Source organism: Mastigoproctus giganteus, chromosome 12 (genome assembly GCF_048544385.1).
Source record: "Mastigoproctus giganteus isolate SK-2022 chromosome 12, ASM4854438v1, whole genome shotgun sequence".
Classification (NCBI taxonomy): domain Eukaryota; kingdom Metazoa; phylum Arthropoda; class Arachnida; order Uropygi; family Thelyphonidae; genus Mastigoproctus; species Mastigoproctus giganteus.
Window position 1 is genome coordinate 63132064 of NC_143586.1, and position 20908 is coordinate 63152971.

General features: G+C 40.8%; 1 protein-coding gene across 2 annotated transcripts in view; it reads right to left on the bottom strand.

Moving 5' to 3' along the window:
- Positions 1 to 4787, bottom strand: part of LOC150077119 (leucine repeat adapter protein 25-like) — a 34736-nt gene extending 29949 nt beyond the window's left edge. The window contains exon 1 of one of the 2 annotated variants that reach the window (XM_090386260.1): positions 4769 to 4787. The gene's annotated coding sequence lies outside the window, so the exon portion shown is untranslated. Of the gene's footprint in view, positions 1 to 4710 lie in introns of both variants that reach the window. The other variant, XM_090386259.1, reaches the window with a different exon arrangement.
- Positions 4788 to 20908: the final 16121 nt, after the last annotated feature.

The following is a 20908-nucleotide window of genomic DNA, read 5'->3' on the forward strand; positions in this document are numbered from 1 at the left end:
TACAACAAGAACCAGCTGCCTTTCTCTCAAAATTGCAGCCTCACCTGAGAAGTGTGCTTAAATAGTCTCTGAAACACCTGTACATAGAATGCAGCACTGACTCTCTCTCTCTCTCTCCTTCAGGAACAAATTCCTTGTGAATAACATCCTATTTGTTCAAACACATGATCACCATGGTATTGATTGTGGACGAAACATTTTTGGTCCTCATAGTGATTTTGAAGTCCACTATATGCTCTGTCACTTCATCTTTGGATTGTACTGAAACAGCCAACATGCTTCTCCAGTGAGAATACGGTAAAGAAAAATTATGATTGTTAGGACAAAAAAAGATGAATTCTTCAATAATGACACACTGATGCTTCTGCTAATCCATAAGGTCGTGCAGCACAAATTTTGCAGAGACCTTCCTTTTTCTTAAATCTTCATGCAGAATTTGATGAATCATCTCTTTATTGATATCCAACTCATCAGCCATCATTCTGAAGATTAAATGATCTCTTAGCACAATTTCTCAAACGTTTGAAACTGTATTATCATTTCAAGAGGTTTACAGAGGCCCACTTCTTGGGTCATCATGAACATTCTCATATCCACCCTTGAACTGCTTATACCATTCAAACACACTAGTACAACTTAACATTTCATCACTATAAACAGTTTTTAACGTTTCATATGTTTCTGTTACAGATTTTCCGGGTTTAAAGCAAAATCTGATATTCGTTTGTTGCTCCGTTGTAAAACTGTAACACAAAACGTAAACACTAATAACAAAACTGGTTGTTACTTGCAACTGGTCAGCCTACTAGACAATCTCTATGACACCTTCTGTTGAAGGAAGTTTCAACTACAACATACCACTTCCGCTTATTTTCAACCTCATCGAACATAACCTCAACGGCACCAGTCTGGGAACTTTATTGCCACACCTTGTATAATACCAACTGTACTATACATATCAAGATTCCATTATATGTATCAAGCAAATTCAATGCACATATGCTGAAGTCAGAATTAAAAATTCTGCAAACCATGTCGCATTTTCAACTGTATCTTTCTTCCCAAAACTGATAAAATGCAATATACTTGTGAGCTTTCACATAAGATATTACTGGACTGTTTGATCACTGTTGTTATTATTATTATTATTATTATTATTATTAGCCATAGAGTGCAAGGAAGCCTGAGGCTTATGCCGCACCAGCCAAAAAAAAAAAAAAAAACCTTTGAATTACCCCGAGAGAGAGAGAGAGAGAGAGAGAGAGAGAGAGAGAGAGAGAGAGAGAGAGAGAGAGAGAGAGAGAGAGAGAGAGAGAGAGAGAGAGAGAGAGAAATAGAAGGGAATCATCAAGAAAAAGAAGAATGATGATATCCAGCTCAGGACCCTGGGTGTGCCAAGCCCATACTCACTAGATGTGAGCCCCTGTGCTGTTTATGCATACTGGCAGTGTAGCTGGAGAAGGGGAGTTAATGGGATCCCATCTCTGCTGGGCACACCACTATATTATGAAAACTGGATGTTAAAGTGAGACTCAGAGTACTAGGTTGCCAAACTTGATGCCAAAGTATACCCTCAGATATGTGGCTCCACAATTAGAAGATCCATATCAATAGATGTTGGTCTCGTAGGAGTTAATTATTTTTGGTGATTCTTGTCAGGGAAATGGGAGATATTTAGTACAACTGGGACAGTTTTAAAAGGACTAAGGTATGTGTGCCAAAGGCAAAAGTCAACGAACAGTTATTTTTTAAAGTGTTAAAGGCAAAGTGTTGTATACAGGGTGGGGTAGAAATAACAGTTTAGGTATATACAGTTACTTTTTTTTGTTTGTTTGTTTGTTTTTTTTTTATCAGCAGATAGATAATACGTAGACAGTGATGACTAGGAACTGGACATCTAATGAACCCAAGTGGGTGCTCAAACAATACTGGATGACCAAGAACACAAAATCTGTCCAGACAAAGTGGCATGAAGTCTTCAGCACCACTCCCACATGCAGGCTATCCATCTACAGACTTCATGACAATTTGAATGGGCAGAATCCATCATTAATATATCAAAGGGTGTCAACCAAAAATTGTCACCACCCTGAAAATGAAATATTAGTTCCACAAGCTTTCTTGAAAAGTCCAAAGCAATCAACTAGGAAAGCTTTTAAAGAAATAGAAATTTCATGTAGAACTTTGCCACATTTGATGAAACATTTATATAAGAAGTTGAAGAAGTATCAACTGAGGCTGATACTTAATTTATTACTTAATATTTAAATGATAATTAATTTTTTAGGTGATGATCCACATCAACACTTGCAATTCTGCAAGATCATTAGCAGAGGCACATAATGCAAGAAATCGAGCTTATACACCATCGGCCAAAAAAAAAAAAAAAAACCCCTTCCCATTTCACTGATCCATTCATTCCAAATGTTTCTCTAGTTCTGCCTTGAATTTATTTATGCTATCAACTTCCACAACAACAGATGGAAGTTTGTTCCAGCAATCAACTACTAGCTGGCTAAAGGCAAGCTTCCGCACATTTATTCTACAACTGTCTTTCCTAAGTCTGAATCCATGTCTCCTCAGGTTTGTAATCTCAGCATGAGGAAGAATCCCATCAGCATCGAGCCTGCTCAATCCATTCAAGGCCTGATACACCTCAATCAGATCGCCACACCGGTGCCTAGTCTCCAGAAGCTGAAATTTGCAGAACTTAAGCTTTTCTTCATAAGAGAACCTCTTTGTTCCCTTCACCAGTCTTGCTGCCCTTCTCTGTACATGCTCAAACAAATCTACATCCTTCCTAAAATGATGCCTCCAGACCTGTACACAGTACTCAAGGCATGGCCTGACCATAGCCTTATACAAGGGGATAATCACCTCCTTATCCCTGTTCACAAAATTCCTGTATATCATTGATAAGACCCCATGACAGACTCTGGCAGCCTGTCTACACTGCTCAGAAAACTTCATATCTGACTGAACAATTACCTCAGCTCTCTTTCACTCTCCTGAGTGTAACACCACATAGTTAGTACATTATACTATAGGGTTACTGCTACCCATATGCAGTACTTTGCATTTGACAATGTTAAACTTCAGCTGCCACTTCTTAGCCCATCTACCCAACTTTTCTAGATCCTGTTGCAGCGGCATACTGTCATTACTGTTATTAACAATCCTGCCAATCTTTGTATCATCTGCAAGCTTTAACATTAAAGTTCATACAGAATGAGTTTCACAAATTAATCAAGGGCAGTGTACTTACAGAAGATTACCTTGACAATGAAGCTTGCTCTAATTGCCAGACAATGTCAAGAGGCACAACTGTATATACTAGTCCTCCAAAAACCCCCACATCATAACAGAAGAACAACTAAACCAACTAACCAGGTATTATAGTTTGGGGTGCGATTTCATTGGACCTGTGTTCTTTGGTAATAGAGTCACAGGAGACACATCTGAACATGTTCAGAGATGTCATCATACCACAACTACGACAGCAACCAAATGAAGTGGATAGGTCAGGGAAAGTCAAGTGAATAGCTCCATGATCAAAAGACCTTACACCCATTTTTCTTTTGTAGTGAGTCATAAAAGATAAGATATACAGCAAGAAATCCTGGCCACTCATAATCTCAAACAATTCATCACTGATCTCTTAACAGATTGGTGCAAACAAAGATATTCGTGTCAGTGAGTTAAATGGACTATAATAATGTGTGAACAATGGCAGCAGACATTGAGTACCTAAGGAATCAATATTTTTATGTTTTTTTTCTCTCTTACACAGTGAAACTTGAAGCTTTACTTAATTACTTTTATACTGTATTTAAAAAAAACTTTTGAAAAAAATTTTTTTTTTTGACTGATGCTGTATGAGCTCACTCCCCTGAATTATTTTCAACTACTAATACAATTGTAATGGTATGAATCGTCAGAAAACCAGGTGGAGAGATGAGTTAACATCCTTTATGGGCCCCACATGGACAAAACTGGCATTGAACCAGGAAGAACGGAGAAAGTCGAGGGGGAGCCTTTGCCCAGCAGCGAGATTCTACAGGCCAGGCCAACACAACAAGTGTACTGTAAGAAAGATAGTAAGGTTGCCATCAATTTACTCAATCCACTTAAGTGGATTTACTCAATCCACTTAATGCCTTAAATACATCAATCAGTTCTCCCTGCAGGTACTTATCTCAGTAGCTCACTCCAATCATTAACTTTATTTATTTGATTTTTTTTTTCCTATTATTAGATGATCCCATATAAAATTACTTGTTTCACTGTTGTATGATTGGCATTTTTACACACTGCGTCGACCTAACTGCACCACGCTTACTTTTTCAGCATAAAAGCCCTAACCCTAAAACATTTATCATGAAGGTACAAAAGTATTAACAACTTACTTTCGGTGTCGGCGTAACATGTTCACACAACGAGAAAGTAAAATACTGTTGGGTACGACTAATGGTTTTCTTAATAGGGATTTAAAAAATTACGACAATCGAATCAAACTGTCATATTGAACGGTGTCTACGAGCATGCTGTTTTTATTTGTATATAATTTGCTAACCAAACAAACTAACAAATAGCACTCAGCAGAAATGTCAAACATTAATTATATGAATCCTCGTACATACACAATCATGGCAAGGATGGGAAAGTCGTCTTACGTTTATATTCGTTCAAGGTGAACTACTACAAACTTACCATGCTAGACAAATTTTCTTAGAATTGCAGAATTTACTGATACAGGCATTTACATTACCTTGTAAATTCATATTTTCACAACCATTATCCCTATTCATTTTCATAGAAAATATGGGGGGGGGGGGGTAATGATCCGCGCTTGTTGCTCCTCCTGTGATAAAAAACATTTTAACATCTATTTACGCAACCATTAAAGGATCTGCTGGTTATGTGTTGGTACCGGATATCACAAGACACATTTAGAAATCTTGTAGAGTCTATGCCTCTCTAGGTACGAGCTTTTTTGGCTGCAAGTGGAGGACCAACTTCATATTATGTGGGTGGTCATAATGTTTTGGCTCATCGGTGTAGAAATAGGTGTTGAATTGACATTAGGTCTGGTCATCAATCTTGCCTAATTGTGGATCTGTGGAAATTAAACAAATTTCCACAGATCCTATTTAATCTGTATTTAATTCCACCCGTATCTTTTTGAATGTTTTATCTACAGTGGCCAAATTTTTGATGTGTAAAACTGAAATTAGCAAATGTGTTTGAGGTGCAGTTTATTGGAAAATTAAAATTTTTCTTCATGCTGTTTGCGCAGTGAATTCCATGGTGTTAACTCCTGTAACGTCCGTGGTTGAGACGCCGCAGATCGGAGTTGCTGTTCCAACACAAACCACACATTCTCGATGGGATTGATGTCTGGGGAATTTGGAAACCAGGGCAATACCTGGAAGTCTTCCTCATGTTCCGCGAAATAGTCTCGAACAATCCGGGCGGTGGGGAATGGCGCATTATCCTGATGAAAGACAGCACCGCCAGAGGGGAAGACCATTGCATTAAAGGGTGTACCTGGTCAGCAATTATGTTTAGGTATTTTATTTATATTATTATTATTGCTGCTCTTATATTATTTCTCCCTGATTGGGGGTTCCACCTCGTGACGGGTATTGCTACCAAGTACACAGGGTGGTTGTTGTTATGTCAGATGTTACTGTTGGTCGAGAAACTCTATGACTATCCTACAGGTGTTCAGGATTGTGACTTTCTGGAGCTGCTTGTAGGTGTTCGCTGGGAGACCTATTGCTGCTAGGCTGTTATGCAGGGTCTTTGGCACCATACCTGTGGTTAACACGATGATCGGGATGGTCGCACTTGTTGCATATGCCACATCTCTTTGATCTCCTGTCATAAGTTAGTCTATTTCCTGATTTTTTCCCCATGGATTTTCTGTAGGTTGCCAGTGTTGGGTACCGCTATGTCAATCAGATAGGTAGCCTTTTCCTTCTTGTCCACAAGGGTTATGTCCGGTCTGTTGTGTGAGATTGTCCTATCCGTTATTATGGCGCGGTCCCAGTACAGGTTGTCGATTGGGGTCGCTAGTATTGCCTGGGGTTCGTACTTGCAGTACGGTACACTTTCTCCGATCAACTAGTATTTACTTGCTAGCTTCTGATGTATTATCCTAGCTACCTGGTCGTGTCTATGAGTGTACTCAGTCTGGGTGATCACCTTGCATTCCGCGGTGATGTGTTGGATCGTTTCTGAGATCAGGTGGCATCGTCCGCATGTGTCATCTAACACTCCGGGCTCATTGGCGATTTTTTTCTATAGTTTCTGGTGGTGATCGTGGATAGCATTTGCCTTGTGTTGACGTGTTTTCAGAGTCTCCTGGATTTTATTTTTAAAAATGTGTTTTCAGGCCACCCCCCAAGTTAAAAGTATGTCCTCTGTTAGAAGAAGTTGTGGTGAGTTTGTTGACACCTTCAGTTTGTCTGTCAGCACAGGGGTAGCGCTCTGCTAACTGTCCTTGTATTTCTTAAAATTAGCGTTACTGGAACAGGTTTTAACATGGTAAAATGGCTGCTAATTAACATTGTCTCCTCTGCTGTCAGATTACTTTTCTTGTGTTTGGCCTTTGACCCTCTGTGGTAGGGGTGTTAAGGGTTTTTGCGCAATTTTGGAACTTTAGGGTGGCTGATGGTGACACTGGGGATATGGTGATAACTTTTTTATGTGTCAATAGCCAGCCATAAAAGAGAACTGTATTTACTTGGCTTTGCCCTCAGATTTTTAGTTTTGGTTTCGACTTGACGCCATTGCTTCTTCTTCGTTCGGTCAGCCAATGACCGATCACTACCGGTTATTTTGGAGGGAACTTTTATTATGCAGGCTGACATCTTGTTTAGTTTAATGGCTGCCTACAGTGGAGGCTGCCATTTTAAAGTGTGAATATAGATTTCTATGGTATCCGCCATTTTGAGTGTTTATGGTTATGGTTTTGGTAAGGCCTAACTGTATCTTTGCGAAAAAATATTAGTAGCACCATTTCTCGATGCAGCATGGGTACTTTCTTAGAGTAGATACTGCCTTGCACTAAGTTTTCTATATACACTGGGGTGCAAGAAATCATAGTGACTTGTCTAATTGCATTTATAACTATACTAAGGTGCATATTATTAGAAACCCACTTTGCTTTTCTAATTTTAAGATGTTTTTATTTTTTATGTATACTGAGGTGAAAAAAGTTTAGGTGAGACTTGAGTTAACTTTACCTCAGAAACAGGTAAGAAGTGTTCCAACATTCGTGTGACTTATACAGGGTGTTTCAGTTAAACGTTTCAGAACTTCTAAGAGGGGTAGGGTACATCCTGACAACTCGAAATCATATAGCAATGTGGGGTCGGAAATGCTTTCCTGAAGCGGTGTTGTACACAGAAGCACCATAAAGAAAAGAGACCGTAAGTGAGAAATCGTTTTAATAATACATGAAAAGAAGCAAAAGGTACATGGATTAAAGTAAGTGTTCGAAGTTTCTTCCACGGGCTACAATGCACGCCTCACATCTCCGACGCATGGACATCCGAACATTCTGGAATACTCCAGGCGAATTTCGAATTTCTTCGGCAGCTACTGCGATTCTTGCAACCAGCTCCTCAGCATTGTCAACAGGGGTGTCATAAACTAGCGATTTCATATGACCCCAGAAATAAAAATCAAGACATGATAGGTCGGGTGACCGAGCAGGCCAACGCACGGGACCACCACGTCCGATCCACTGTTCACCAAATGTGACATCCAGGTAGTTACGAACATCTTCGCTATAATGGGCAGGGGCTCCATCGTGTTGGAACCACATTGTGTGTTGCGTCGAAGCAGAAATCTGTTCATCTCTCAAAAGTTGTGGCAATACTTGCTGCAGAAAGATCAAGTAGATAGGTCCGGTTAGACGACACGGTAACAGGTAAGGTCCGATGAGGTGATCTCCCATTATACCGGCCCATTCATTGACCGAAAATCGAATCTGTGCTGCACGACGACTTCTGTGTACAATACCGCTTCAGGAAAGCATTTCCGACCCCACATTGCTATATGATTTCGAGTTGTCAGGATCTACCCTACCCCTCTTAGAAGTTCTGAAACGTTTAACTGAAACACCCTGTATATTGATGACATTGCTCATCAATATACCCTCATCTGCTTAGGCCTAAGTATTGACTTTGGGCTATTTTGGGCTGTTTATCAAAACTGGAGATTTCTCAGCTCCTATGGACCCTACCATCCTGGTTTTTCTTTCAATGACAAATTTAGACTGTCCTCTTTCTTCTGGAGTGATCGCCAGCGCCCTCTGGTGGTCAGCTCACGAGATCTAAAATATCTCCTCAACTAGTGACTCTATTCCTCTGGAAACTGCATATATGTAATGAAGACAGACATTTCTTACTACCCACGAAGTTTCATCTCTATAGACTAATAATTACCGGAGATATTACCAGTTCACCAAAACCCTATTTTCATCCCGGGAAATTGTCATTTTTATGTGAAATAGTTTAGGAGGCATATCTCAGCCCCTATTTAACCGATTTAAGTGAAATTTAGTATACAGCCTTTTCCCAGCCTGTTATTCGGTTTGACACCGCCACCTGGTGGCCAGTTCTGGGAACTAAAGGATTACTTTCATTTTAGTGCGATTTCTTCTCCTGATTTTTTACTGAGATCAAACAAAATTTTCCTGCTGCATTTTTCTAAATAAAGCTCATTCTTTGGGAGAATACTTAAAATTCAATTACTTAATTTCTGGAATTTTTACAGCGCCCTCTAGTGGTAACGTTTTGAGTTGTCCATAATACCTGTTCTATTGGGCGTTTCTGACTGATTTTGGTGTGAGGACTGTTCCCTACCATATCTTTCAGTGTGCCAGCTTTGGTTATTATAGTGTTGTTCGTCATTGAGTTATTAAAATGGACTCTTCAAGTGCACAAGAATTTGACTCTACCTATACTTTGTCCTCTCCTCCTAACCTGTCTATTGGCCCTGTGGAATTGAGAGCTGATATGAATCCCATACTTATGGTTAGTGACATTGGTAAAGATTTCCCTGATATGTTTTGTAATGAGAGGGGTTCTACTTCTTCTACTCCCTCTCACCCTACTGTGAAGGCTTCTGTGGACACGGTTTTTGGTTTGCGGGACCTGCTGACTCGCGTCTTGGAGTCAGATCCTAATATTTCTGCAACCACTGTGATTGAAGTTACTAAGATCTTTAACGTTTTGGAACACAAGTACCTGGATGTTTGTGCCTTAAGGTCAGCTCCTTCTGTCAGTGCACCTTTGGCTTCTCTTCCATTGCCTTCCAATACCTATGCCAGCATGGCATCTACGGCACCGGCCCAATCTTCTCAGCGTCCAATTCAGCCGCAACGCATAATCATCGTTCGAGCTTCTGAATCTTCGGATTTAAAAACTAGTGAGGAAGTAAAGAAAGAAATTACTACTCAATTCAGGGACGAATTTAGAAAGATTAAAATTAAGGCGGTCCGCAAGGTCCGGGACCGTGGTATTGTGATCGAAACAGCTTCTAAAGCCGACCTTGTTTCCCTGCAATCGTGTCAGAAGTTCAAAGACTTAAAATTTTCTCTTGACACTCCAAAGAAATTAAATCCTACGGTAGTTATCTACGACATTGGTAAAGACACTTCTGAAGATGATTTCATCCAGGATCTTCATGATAAGAACTTCATTGGCACTGATTATTCCCTTGAGGATCTTAAGAAATTAGTTAAATTTCGATTTAAGATGAATTCCAAGCAAAAGGACTGCCAGCACTGGGTGATTGAGGTCCCTGGCCCTATCAGGCATATTTTGTTACAAAATAATAATAGAATTTATATTGGGTGGTCAGTCCACGGTATTAAGGATTTCATAATATCTTCTAGATGTTTCAAATGCCTGGGCTATGGCCACTCATCTAAAAATTGTAGGTCACCTGAACACACCTGTGGGCACTGCGGTTGTCAGGGCCATCAAATTTCTGATTGCCCCAGTAAATCTTCCCCCATAGTTTGTCCCAACTGTAAAATTAGGAAACGCAAAGCTGACCATTCTTACAAGGACATTTCCTGTCCCGAATATCTCAGGGCCCAAGACCAGGTGAGGTTCAGGACATCTTATGAATAGTACCCATACTACAGTTGTAAATATGAGTGTAAAATTCCTTCAATTAAATTGTGAGCGAAGTTTATCTGTTATTAATGATGTATCTAGTTTAATTTCTTTACATAAATTTTCTGTTTTGGCTCTCCAGGAGCCATACTCCTATAAAGGTGTGATTAAGGGCTTGCCCTGTCAATCTCAGTTAGTTCAATCTATCCCTGATACGTCTGGGGTTAGAGGCAACGCGGTGACTAGGGTTTGGGCTGCTCTGGTTATCGTGGACCCTCTGATCACGGTTACTAAGATCAATAGTCTCTGCTCCAAGTTTGCTGCTTGTGCCTGTCTTGAGGGTTCCTTCGGTAGGATTTATGCCGTCTCTTTGTACATGCGATGTTCGCAGTATGCACAGCCTATTGAGCCGTTCTTAAATTACCTGGAACTGTTGTTAACCAGACTTTCTGGTCTTCCGTTAATCATTATGACGGATTCTAATGCTTCTTCTCCCCTTTGGGGAAGCCCTACTTCTAACCCCAAGGGTGATCTCCTTGAGGATTTCATCGTTGCAAAAAACTTAATTGTCGATAATGTCCAGGGTCATCCCCCAACTTTTTCCAGTTCGCAGGGTCAATCTTACATTGACATCACACTTTCAAATCGTGCTTTTTCTTTCGGTACAAATAATTGGTCGGTTCGTACTTCTTGGTCGAGCAGTGACCATCACCCTATCACTTTTGACCTGGTCACCACTGTTAGGCCTTCTTCCCCTCGAGTTAATCATGATTTCCCTCGCTATAAAACTAAGGGTTCTGACTGGAGCATTTTCGACTCTAATCTTTTGAGTTTGGTTAATGAGGATTTCATCTCTAATCTTTTGAGTTTGGTTAATGAGGATTTCATCTCTAATCTTTCTGAATTGGATCCAAATTCCCTGGAAGAAAAGATAACTGGAATTATTACTGAGGTCTCTGACCTTAGTTTTCTTAAAAAATCTCGTCGAATCAATTCTGTTCCCTGGTGGTCTGATGGTCTTTCCTCTCTTAGAAGAGATCTTAGGACTACCAGGCGAAACCTTAATAGAGCTAGAAGGAATAACAGGCCACCAGTTGAAGTAAATAGGCTTGCTGACTTGTATAAGGCAGCTCGCAACAGATATTTTAACAGTATTAGAGAGGAGAAGGCCCAGGCTTGGGCTCGTCTCGTGGAAAGAACTATTAAATCAGATCCTTGGGGTTTACCTTATAAAGTCATTGCCTCTAAACTCCACCCACATATTCCTCAGACCTCGATCCATGTTCCAAATTCCACTGAAACTTTAACTTGGTCGGCATCTGTTGATGCCATCTTGGATGAATTGCTTCTCAGGGACATCTCTGTTCCTGAGAGCAATGAACAAACTCTTTTTAGATTACAGCATCTTGTGTTTGAAGGCTCTTCTTCTGAGGATCCCTTCACTAATATAGAAATTGATTCTGCCATTAATACCCTTACTATTGGCAAAAGTCCAGGTCTGGACCTCATGGAGGTTTCTGTGATTAAAAGAATCTGGAAAATGAAACCTATCCTTATTTCTATCCTAATGAATTCTTGCCTTCGGTTTGGTGTTTTCCCTGATCGCTGGAAAATTGCCAACTTAAAAATCCTTCCCAAGAGTCCTGGCAATCCAGTTGCCTCTCCTTCTTCTTATCGTCCAATTTCCCTTCTTCCTTTTCTTGGCAAGTTGTTGGAAAAACTTCTGGTTTCACGTTTCAAGGGTTACTATAACTCAAAAAATCTTTGTTCTTCTTCCCAGTTTGGTTTCACGCAAGGTAAATCAACTACAGATGCAATTAATCTTCTCCTGAGCACTCTTCAAGCATCTCCTTCTAAATACGTTCTCGGTCTCTTTGTAGACTTCAAAGGGGCCTTTGACACTTTATGGTGGCAGAGTGTCCTGGCGAGGTTTCGGGAGGCCGAGGTCTCCTGTCCTATCTACAAACTAATTTCTAGTTATTTCGATAATAGAAGCCTTGTGGTCTCCTCCGGTTTTTGCTCGGTTACGAGGCCGGTTTCTAGGGGTTGTCCTCAGGGATCCGTTCTTGGCCCTGTTTGCTGAAACGTGGTCCTTGATGGATGGCTAAATGCCCCTCATGATGATATTGTCAACATTGCCTACGCCGACGATCTTGCCTTGCTTGTACCTGGGAATTCTCGTCTAGAATTGGAAATTAAAGCAAACCACATCTTGGATGATCTTCACATGTGGTGTTCCCTCCATAAACTCTCCATTTCAGTCCCTAAAACTAAACAGGTTCTTCTGAAAGGCCTACTGAATCGTAATCGTCCCCCTGTGGTTAAAATTCTTGACCAGGCAGTTAAATTGGTAAGTGAATATAAATACCTTGGGGTGGTGATTGATGATCGTTTATCTTTCATTCCCCATTGTAAGTACCTTCGGCAGAAAATCCGTTCTCTTACCGGCTGGCTGTTGCGTCTTGCCCGTTCCCTCTGGAATCTTAAGTCGTCTTCTCTTGGTCTTTACTACAAGTGTATCTTCATCCCCATCGTCTGCTATGGTGCTGGCGCTTGGGGCTTCAGAATTCTTAATTCACTGGTCCAAAAATACCTTCTGCAGGCGCAGCGGTCCTTCCTTCTGTATACTTGCAGGGCATGTAGAACTGTTTCTACTGATGCCCTGCTTGTTATTAATGGTCGTCTCCCTATCTACCTGGAAATTATATTGCATTTCTTGTCTTACCATAGGAAATCTCTCTCTCCTGCCTCGGTGGGAGATTTTGCTAATAATTATGAGAACTCTACAAATGTTGATCTGGCCAGACTTTCCAATCTTGCTTTGGAAGAGTGGCAACACTCTTGGGATGATTCCTCTCTCGGCAGAATCACATACGCTTTCTTTCCTCGTGTTTTTATTAAAGATAAAAATTTTAACTGGCTTCAACTTGGGTTATTTCCCACTTTCTTAATCACGGGACATGGAATTAATTCTCGTTTGTATAGATTTGGACTCGTCCCCTCTCCTCTCTGCTCTTATGGCTCTGAGGAGACGGTTGAACATATTGTCCTACATTGTAATTTATATGTGGATTTAAAACAACAATTGTCTATCTGTACAAATGTATATAATTTAGATGATTTTTGGCGCCTGGTTGGCTCGGCGGACTCTCTTTCTGCCTTCTCTTCTTTTGCTAATAGTGTCTTCCGGAGAAGAGCGGCTTTATCAAGGAATAACCCTTGATTTCGTTATTTGTTCTTAATATTTATATATATTACTGTATTGATTTTTTTTTTTTTTTTTTTTTGAGAGGAGTTTCTTCCTTGCCTAAATTGTCTTGTGTTTTGGACGCAGAGTTTTTGCGTCTTTTTCTGGAGACTTGTTTCAGGTTTTTGCCTGGCCGAGTGGGAGAGATGGAATTCCCCTCTCCCACTTCGAACTCTGTCCGGGTTGCCTGAAATGATTTTCTGTGTTAAATTGTATGTATTTTGTAAATACTGTAATTATCTTGTTAATATCATGGTGCTTTTGTTTGATTTGTTGTTTGCTCTCAGAATTGAGAGTAACTGATTTTATTGTGTTTTAAATCAGCAGTTAATCTTAAATGTTTATATTGTACATTACTTGTGTAGTTAGCTCATTATTATGTTGAAGAGACAGTTTTTCTCTTCTTGCGTTGTCTGTTTGGCTCTGAGGAGTGGGATGGACCTCTCCCTGCTCCCTCAGATCCAACCTTCAGTTGGCTATTCTGGTTGAGTGAGATGATTTTCCTCTCTAGCCTGTCTTACTGCTGGCTGCTTCTCTTGCTGCTTGTGTTTTGATTTAATTTTGTTTTCCTGCGGGGCTGATTATTTGTTGTATTTTTCTTTCCTGCCTGATTGCAGCTGCAATCAGTTGGGTTTTTGCTAGTACCATATAGTTCTTAGTCTAGCATTTTTAGTTGTAAATGGGTTTTGGTTCTGAGGGGTGGGATGGACCTCTCCCCGCCCTCTCAGATCCAATTGCTTTGTTGGCAATTGACATCCATTTTTTTTTTTTTTTTTTTAATGCTTACCTATGCATTATTGTTAATTCTACGTGTCTTGTTATTTGAAACAAGTTTTGTTTTTCGCAGCTTGTGGTAGCAGCTTTGCACTTGCTGGTTATGTACATATGTTTATAGATTAGATTACTTGTGCAGAGACATTTTCTCTGCATATTAATTAATTATTGTTTAATACTTAACTTATTATTTTGATCTGTTATACTTAAATTTAAATTTAGAATTGCTTTTGATTCGGTTAACTAATTTATTTGTACAGTATTTATTGGTTTTGCCTTTGGCATATCTTTGCCTTGGGTGAGTTCTGTTTGTCTCTTTGTGTTTTGTATATATGTTTCTACATTTCTTCTGGTTGACTATTTCTGTTAATTTCTTGGTTGACTAATTTTTCAGCCAAGATTTTAATTACTTATTTTGTAAATATTGTATATTTTACTCTCTGCTTATGCAGTGTAATTTGTTAATATGTTTACTGCTATGTTTCATATCGGTGACATAAGTATTTATTATTTATCTTAATTTATTCTTTTAAGTGGCTATCTAATAGCCACTTGTACATTACCTATGTTCTTTCCTTGAGACTTTTCTTTTTCCCCTTGTCGGTGCAAGTTGGGCTTCCTTCCCGGCTAGGGGAATCTTTCTTTCAAATGTACAAGCCTTCAGGCTTCAAAATTTTACCTCTTCAAGCTCTCTCGCTTGTTTGATTTTCCAACTAGTGTTTTCCTCTTTCCTGTTTCTTCTTTTTCCTGAGAGAGTGTTTTGCTCTCATTTCTTCTTCTACTTTCTTTTCTCCTACTTTATCCTCCCTATTCATTATTTACTATAACCGGGATTCCACTTGTTGGAATCCCACTAAGTGTAATTTAGATAGTTCCTGGAGCGCCTCCACGTGGCTAGGGACGGGAGTCGGGACGCAGGTAGCTTGCTCCCTGCCTCCCGGCTGCTAAGACTCCAGGGCCGGCAAACAACAACCATCACAATACACATATATACTTACACACACACACACACACACTTACACACACTTGCCGGCTATAAATAACCTACAGATGCTACAGCGGTATATAGGGGTAACCCTGGAGGCCGCAATCAATACAAGAATACCTTGTCCCTTGTCCTATAGTTTCTGGTGTTGATTACCTGGCCTTGGATGGCGAGCGGGAATCCTTCAGTCTCGGGGAAGAGCGTCCCGCTCATGAGCCATGCATTGGAAGCAATTTTATCTGTGACCCTGATGGAGATCATTGTAGTGTCTGCCATGGCGTGTCCTCTCTGCCCATCTTTCTAGCTTCGTTTGTACTTCCTAGTTGGGGAGGGGGACTCCTCGCTTAGGTTGAGTGGAGTATACCGCTTGTCTATCGCCTTATGGCCTGGTGGAGTGCTGCTGTGTGTTTCTGGAAGTAATCATTCAGGTTCACTATCTCTGTCTTCTGTTGCTTAATGAGGTCTATCAGGTCCCTTCCTCTCTCTTCCCGGGAAATTTTCAGTTTCTCCACGGCAGATCTTCGGTGCTGTTGGCGGCTCTTGGTCATCATTGTCCTTGTCTTTCTCATGATATCTGGGTGTTAGTCCAATCTATGACCCCGAAGGAATATGTTACCTCAGGGACTGCATAGGTATTTATGGCTTTAACTGTGTTCCCGCCGTTCAGCTTTGCGTTCAACAGGCTTCTGAGTCTCTGATGGTATTTTTCGGTCAGGCAAGAAAGTAAGCTTATATAGCATCAGCCAAAAAAAAAAAATAGATAAATAGATAAATAGATGTGCTGTAACTACTGAGCCTGCATGATCCCAAGTATTTGTAAGACTCTCGCTCTGCCGTGGCTTCGATCTCTTTACCACTCTGCAGCTGGTAGTTTCGGTTGACTAATTTTCCCTGACGCAATCCGTGGGTCTTGCATTTGTCTAGACCAAATTCCATCCTAATATCCTTGCTGAATTCTTCGGTGATCTGGAGTAGTTGCTGAAGGTGCTTCTCGGTTCCCGCGTAGAGCTTGATGTCATCCATATACATCAGGTGGGTGAGGTTTTACAACTTCTTCCTTCCTTCTTTGAGGTTATATCCGTACTTGCTACTGTTGAGCATGGTAGATAGCGGGTTAAGTGCTAGAGGGAACCACAATGGGGTCAGGGCATCTCCCTGAAAGATTCCTCTCCTGTTGGGGATTGGTCTGGTTGTGATGTTTTTGACCTTAATGGTGGTCCTCCATTTCGCCATCGTTTCTCCTAGGAAGTGTGTCACTATCGGATTGACTTTGTAGATTCTCAGCGCCTCTATTAGCCAGCTATCAGGCACGGAGTCGAAGGCCCTGCGGTAATCAATGTAGGCTGTGTACATGTTGCGGCGTTTCTTGTATGCTTGCTCCATAACCGCAGCATCTATGGTTAATTACTCCTTGCATCCTTTGCTCAGCCGCTTGCATCCTATCTGCTGTTCGGCCTTTATGCTCTGGCTCTCCAAGTGGTCTGATTTCTTCCTGGTTATGCAGTTGCTCAGGATCTTGTACATTGTTGTGAGGCAGGTGATTGACTATATTTCGCCGGGTTTCTTGTATCTTCGTCTTTAGGCTTCAGATGTGTGATTCCTTGAGTGACAAACTTCGGGTTTGTCACTGGACGTCCTACCATTTGGGTGAACTGCTCTGCCAGATGCTTGTGTGTAAGTGAGCTTCTTGAACCAGTAGTTGTGGACGTTATCTATTCCTGGAGTTCGCCAGTTGTAAGAGTTCTTGATCGTCTGTTTTACTTCTTCTTCTTCCCGAATCTCCCATCCTCTCATTTCTTGTACGTCCTTGGTTTTCTTGCGTTCTAGTTCTATCCAGGTGGCTCGGCTGTTATGTTTTACTTCCCTGCTGCACATGTTTCCCCAAAAATCCTCAATCGTCTTCTTCTCGGGTGGTCCGTTCCCTTGCTTTCCGTCTTCTCCGAGATTCCTGTAGAAAACTCTTTGGTCCTCATCGAAGATTCCGTTGTTTATTTCCTCTTGGAGCTCTTTTTGTGTCGGCGTAGTCTCTTACTAAGTGCAAGGAGGTTCTGCTTAAATGTGTCCAAGTACTCTCCTATTCTCTGATTTTTTGTTTCATGTTTGCTGTGGACGCTGTGTCTCTTGAGGATGCTCTTAAGGATAGGCCAATAGGAGAATTAAGTCAAGATAGGCCAATAGGAGTACCAACTCCGTTGGTACTCCTATTGGCCTATCTTGACTTAATTCTTCTATCTGCTGCTGAAGTCTTTTCTCCCAAGTTGGTGGTTCCTTCTGTTTTCGGTTCTTCTGCTGCTAGTCTCTAGTTTCTCTTCCATTAATCCTCGTGGATGCTACCGCAGCACAATACACGGCTGTGTGGATGGCCTCCAGTGTTGCACCATTGCTGTCGAGGTAATGCGGTATTATGTGCCGATTCAGATGGTCTGTGACTTCCCACAAAGTTCTATTCGGCCTCTGCTTCGGTATCACGTGAGTCTTTGTGGGATCCATTCCTTCAAATTCTGTTAGGGCCTTCTTTCACTCGTCCTCTGTTCTAGATATCATGACCTCGTCTGTTTCCACTTCAGCTGCTGCAGGTTGTATTTCCTCTTGCTCTTCTTCATCTGGTTCGGCGGTGGTATGTTCTTCCTCCTCTGGTTCCATATTATTTATTCTTTGTAGTTGATCACTCACATCCTGCTTGATTTTTTCCAAGATTGCAGGGGCTATTAGGTTCTTCGTGACGATGGTCCTTCTCTGGTCCGCTATTCGCTGCTTGGTGACCTGAATATCCGGGAATCGTTCCAGCCACTTGGTATGTATTCTCTCCATGTAAGTTGTCATGTTGGTCTCCAGATTCATTATTTCGTAGTATGCTTGCATGATGTACTTATTCATTTCGATGCTCCACTTCATGCGTTGGCGTTTTCTCCCTTCCTGGGGTCACTAGCGCAGTTGTGCAGGAAGAACCAGTTGGTGGGGCTGGAAGGTCTTGCCCTCCTCTTGTGGTAGCCATACGGGGGACAGCGCCACTCGATCCACTGTCTTCCTTGAGAGACCATCTGTGATTATTCGAACCGACCCCTCTGCCTAAGGCCTGAACGCGAGTGACTTTATCCTGCGCCACACACGATGCAGTATGATTAATATTTCTCTGCGACATTATTATTATTATTATATTAGAGTCACCCATAAATGATTACATCTACCCACATATGTATTATGTCTCTAAATTGCGTGTATTCTCTGGTCGATTTGTCTGTTTTGCTGGACAAAAACTTCCCAGTTACTGGGGGAAAACCTTGCTATCTACGCCTGAGACCGACTAGCTCAGCCACGAAGTGAAAAAAGCCCATTACAGTTCCGCACGTCTTTGACGGGATTCGAACCGGGGCCTTTTCCACCCAGTGTGAGGAGGGCGGTTACGATACCAATGTGCTACCGCACAGACAATGATGTTTAGGTAAAGGGTAGCATTAGCATTAGCAAGGGCACATGATGCAAGAAAGTAAACTTATATAGCATCAGCCAAAAAAAAAAAAAAAAAAATAGATAAATTAAAAAACCCTTATTTCAACGATCCCCTCGCTCCAAATGTTTGTCAAGTCCTGCCTTGAATCTGTTTAAGCTATCAACATCTGCAACCACAGATGGAAGTTTGTTCCAGCAACCAACCACCAGCTGGCTAAAGGCAAACTGCCGCACATCTGTCCTAGAACCGTCTTTCCTCAATTTGAATTTATGCCTTCTCGGGCGATTATTCTGAGCAAGAGGAAGAATCCCATCAGCATTGAGCATGCTCAAACCATTCAAGGCTTTATACACCTCAATCAGATTACCTCGCAGGTGCCTAGTCTGCAGACACTGTAATTTGCAAAACTTAAGCCTTTCTTCATAAGAGCAGCCCTTTGTTCTATTCACTAATCTTGTTACCCTTCTCTGTACTCGTTCCAACCTCTACATCCTTCTTAAAATGAGGCCTCTAGACCTGTATACAGTACTCAAGGTGTGGCCTGACCATTACCTTATACAAGGAGACTGTGTATTTTAGTGCAATTGCATCATTTGTACACAGCTAATTATAGATTCATCGGTGAAGACAGGATATTAGAGCTGGAAAAGGAATTAGAAAATGTGAATTGGAATATCATCGGTTTGGCTGAAACAAGAAGAAGAAATGAATCACTTATAAGTTTATCAAGTGGAAATCTGCTGTACACCAATGGAAACAGTGAAAGGAGTGAAGGTGGAGTTGGGTTTCTGGTCCATAAAGATTTTAAAAACAACATTTTGGAATTCAAAAGTACATCACCAAGGGTGTCAAGACTAATATTCAAGATTTCTAAGAGGTACAAACTAAAGATTATAATGATTTATGCACCAACATCGAGCCATGATGATGAAGAGGTTGAAGAAATGTACACTGAAATTGAGAGTCTTCTAGATGAGCAGAAAACCCACTACACTATTATTTTGGGGGACTTCAATGCTAAGGTTGGAAAAAGGCAAAACAGCGCAGAAAGAGGAACTATAGGAAATTTTGGAATTGGTGAAAGAAATAAAAGAGGTGAAAGACTTGTGGAATTTGCAGAATCTCAAGGACTGTCAGTAATGAACACTTTTTTCAAGAAAAGGGTGAACAGAAAGTGGACATGGAAGAGTCCAAATGGATTAACTACTAATGAAATCGACTTCATCCTCACTAACAGAAGATATATTGTGAATGATGTTACCGTCCTGAATAAGGTAAATGTTGGAAGTGATCACAGAATGGTAAGATGTACACTTGATATAGATGTAGGAAAGGAAAGGAAAAAACTGACTCGAGTAAATAATACAAAGGTCTTTGAAATAACAGAGGAGGAGAAAAAGCAGTATGTACTGGAACTTAAGAACAAGTTTGAGCTTCTGCAGACTGCTCAGGACCAAGATATCGACGAGGAATATTACAACTTTCTGAAAGTGATAAAGCCCAAGAAACCTATAGGGAAACAGAAATCCAAAGAAGAAAAAATTAGTCAAGAAACACTTGTCATGATGAACCAAAGACGACAAATGAAGAGCAAGAAAAACACTGACAGGGAGAAAATTGAGTATACTGAGTTATGCAAAGCCATTAGAAAGAGACTCAGAGAGGACATAAGAAGATTTAACACAAGAAAAGTAGAACAGGCATTAAGGGAAAACAAAGGATTTAAATCAGCAGCCATGAGCAGTAATACAGAAAGACAAATGATACTGAAACTGAAGAATAGCGATGGTATACTTATAAACAGAAGAGAAGGCATAATTCAAATAGCAGAAGACTACTATAGAGAATTATACAAGGAGCGAGGGAATGATACCAGCAGTGGGGAAGATGGATTGCAAAGTAGCAACACATACGACATACCCGATATTCTTCCTGATGAGGTAGAACATGCATTGAAGAAAATGAAGAATCGGAAAGCCCCGGGGGAAGATGAAGTTACTGTAGAGTTGTTAAAATTCGGAGGAAGAGACATAACACAAAAACTGGCAAGGCTCTTCACAAAGTGCATTAGAAAAGGTGTGGTGCCTAAGCAGTGGAATAATGCAATCATAGTTTTGCTGCATAAGAAAGGAGATAAATCAGAAATTGGAAATTATAGACCAATTAGCTTGTTATCCCACATCTACAAGTTGTTCACAAGGGTCATTACTAACAGATTAGAAAGAATACTTGATGAGAATCAACCGAAAGAGCAAGCTGGCTTTAGGAGAGGATTCTCAACTATGGATCACCTTCACGTAATATCACAGCTAATG